The sequence below is a fragment of the Ipomoea triloba genome, chromosome 5, assembly GCF_003576645.1.
Source record: "Ipomoea triloba cultivar NCNSP0323 chromosome 5, ASM357664v1".
NCBI classification, from domain to species: Eukaryota; Viridiplantae; Streptophyta; class Magnoliopsida; order Solanales; family Convolvulaceae; genus Ipomoea; species Ipomoea triloba.
Window position 1 is genome coordinate 5,257,793 of NC_044920.1, and position 3,380 is coordinate 5,261,172.

At 35.6% G+C, this 3,380-nt stretch overlaps 1 pseudogene; it reads left to right on the plus strand.

The window, feature by feature from the left end:
- Positions 1 to 1,860: 1,860 nt before the first annotated feature.
- LOC116020148 overlaps positions 1,861 to 3,380 on the plus strand; it is an 8,655-nt pseudogene continuing 7,135 nt past the window's right edge.

Here is a 3,380-nt window from a genome sequence, read left to right on the forward strand (position 1 = left end):
ATTTAGGTTTGTTGGCTTATGTTTTTGCTGGTGGGGTGTTGGCTTCTCTGGTTTTGGTTTGCTACATCTTCTGGATTGGGGTTGTGGATGGTGTTGGGTTTCATGAGAGTGGAGAGGTGTGAGGATTTTTAGGTGGGGTTCTAAGAGCATTGAGTTTGTTCGATCAATATAACTTTTGTTAGTCTAGGCTATTCCTTCACTTTGCAATTCTATGAAAGATAAGACCCAATTCTCCAAGATAAATACTCTTTTACTCATTGTTTTTAGCTAATTGACGTAGGATATGATAGTGTGTATATATATCTTAAAGATATTCTTGGAGGTAAGAGATAGGTTAGCTTAAAACTTACATATATACTCCATAATGCATGCAATTAAAGCTACATTTTTTGGCCCAAAAAGGGGCAATTCCATGCTCAAGAGCCCCAAATTGAGTTAGAGTGATTGTCCACAATCTTATTGTGGCTCTTGAGAGTGGGATTGCTTTTTTGTGGGCCAAAATATGTAGCTTTAATTGCATGCATTATGGAGTATGCAAGTTTTAAGCTAACCTATCTCTTACCTTCAAGAATATGTCTAAGATATTCTTATTGTATGCCCTTGAATTTTTATTGTTCGAAAAAATTGTCTTCTAGTCTATTCTGCGAGTTCGGCGGTAGAATCTCGTTCAATAATAATATAAAGAAGATCTTCAGAAATTGTGCCGTAAATCCATTGTAAAACAATGGTCTTAAGTCTTAACTCATGACCAGAGTTCTTGGTTTGTGTCTTTAAGAGATAGAGAGGAATCTGATTTCGATGCTTCCTTTGATATATGGAAGAATGATGTGGTCTAGAACTTTATAAGTTTTGGCATGTATTTTTTTATAGTTCTGACCAAGTAATATATTTGCCTTTTCCAATATCAAGTGTGACCTTGATGAAGGTATTGATGTTAGAAACTGTGAGAGTCGGATGAAGTAAAGAAGGTCAGGGAGGAGTAGATTGAGATAGAGAGGAAGAGGAGGATGCTTGGCCAATTGTATTGTCTGCCATTGATGTATAAAGCAACGTAAGGAGGGAGAAGAAAGAATAACGTAGAAAGAATAAGATACCATATAAAAAATATTGTTTCCCTGTGTCATTGATTTGCCTTTGAGGCTTATATATATATATACAATTTTGGGCAACGGTCATATGCCTCAATTAAGACAATAATCTACAATATTTTAAGAATAATATTGTTTACATATTTATCTAATTTCTATATTCTAATAGTGCATGTATGTTTGATAACTAATTAATGACTGCATCGATATCCTTGTCAACTTTCCCAAGTTCATCAACCATTTTGATCACCGACTAAGCCTTGCTAGGTTCCCGACAGCCACCAGCTACCCCAACCCAATTTCCATTGCTTCTGAACCTCTTCGATGGTTGTCGATCCCTTCAACTCGATCTTCGTTGCTTTCTGGAACGACAACCCCACTCCTTGAGCAACGCAACTGTAGTAGAAATCATGAAATTGGTTTGATCGAGATATCAGAGGTCTATCGAGTTCGAGCATAAATCTTGGAATTAGTAAAAGTATGGATGTAATTTTTAAATGAGTAAATTTCCATTTTGGTCCTGTGACTATTGGTGTCTTGTTAATTGCAATCTAGAACTTTCAAAACTGTTAATTTAATACCTTAACTATTTCCTTTCAAAAAAAAAAAAATACCTTAACTATTTAATTTTTATCAATTTTGGTCACTCCAGCCAAATAATGAGGGTAATTTAGTCATTTTAAATCTCTTTTCTTTCTTCTTTGTTCTTGAAGTTATCGCCAGTGACGGTACTAGTATAAATGTTTAACATATGAAGTAATAAACTAGAATTATGAACAATAACGCTGCCAAAATGAGAGAGGACATTAAGGTTTACAACCCGTAACACCCCTAAAACACAGAATGAGATAGGCAATAAACTTAAGGCAAAGCTATAAATATCTTAACACTTAAAGAACTGAAATGCGGAAGCGAAACTATATTATAGTGGAGTGTTATGCCACATCTAAGTTCAACCACAACCTAGATGCTAAGGCTAGTTCCAAATAGTCAAATAATCCTCAAATTGAAACATAATAAATCCATTATTATAGCCAACCAAGTTCTAAGGCACGTAGGTCCAAATGTTTAAATATCAAACTACCAAGCTATAACATAAAAGAGGAATAGAATGATGAACTAGCGCGCTCACGTACCGGTCCTATTCCATACTTGGAAAACATTTTAGAAACATTAGCAAAGAATGCTAAGTAAAACCTCATTCACACTTAGAGCTGTCAATACGGGCTGGTGGGGCGGGCCAAAAAAAGCCCGCTCCTTGGCGGGCCTGAGTTTCCCAGGCCCGGTCCGCCGCGCCCTAGGCTCGCGGGCTAGGCGGGCCCCCACCTTTTTTTTTTTTTTGAATTGTTAATTTATTCACCTTAAATTTTATCATTTGTCATTTTGTAGTTTATAAGAACAAACAAATATAATTAAAATAACGTATATAGATAAGTCACATAAGTACATAACAATATAAATTATATAACACATAAGTCCATAAAACTATAAGTCCTAAGTCCGTAAATACATAACTCACATAAAACATAATTAAAATAACCTATACATAAGTCATCATAAATTCATAATTGATCATACACAACTTGACATTCCATCATTCATATCATCTGCTTCATCTCCACTATTGCCTTCATCACCATCTATATACAAAACACAAAACATAAACAATAAAAATCATAAACAGTAAACAGAAATCATATAAATATATTTATATTTATATTTATCATATAAACAGTGATAGTATACAATAATTATACAATAAAAATCATAAACAGTAAACAGAAATCATATAAATATATTTATCATATCATATAAACAGATTGTGATACTGTGATACTATACAATAATTATCATATATTTATTAATTATAAATATATTAAACATATATATACATCAGAGAGCAGAGGGCTGAGGGCGGCAAGCAATACCTGCGGACGGCAACCGAAGAGCAATCGGAGTGGGCTGTGGGAGTGGGACTGGGCAACCGGAGAGCAGAGGGCGGCGGCGCTGCTGGCGGAGTGGGTTGTGGGCAGCGGAGCTGCTGCCACTGCGGGCGGCGTCGTTGATGGCACACTAGCAGAGTGGGCGGTGGGCCGGTGGGCGGTGGTGAGGCGATCTCTGATTCGGAGATGAAGATTTGCGGACTGCGGTTTCGCTTCGTCTATCACTCTATCGTCAGTTTTGGACTTCTAACTTAGAAGAGAGTCACGACTAGGGTTACAAAAAAAACTAATTATCTAAAATTATATTTTATATATATATTATATTTAAAAAAAAAAAAAAAAAAAAAAA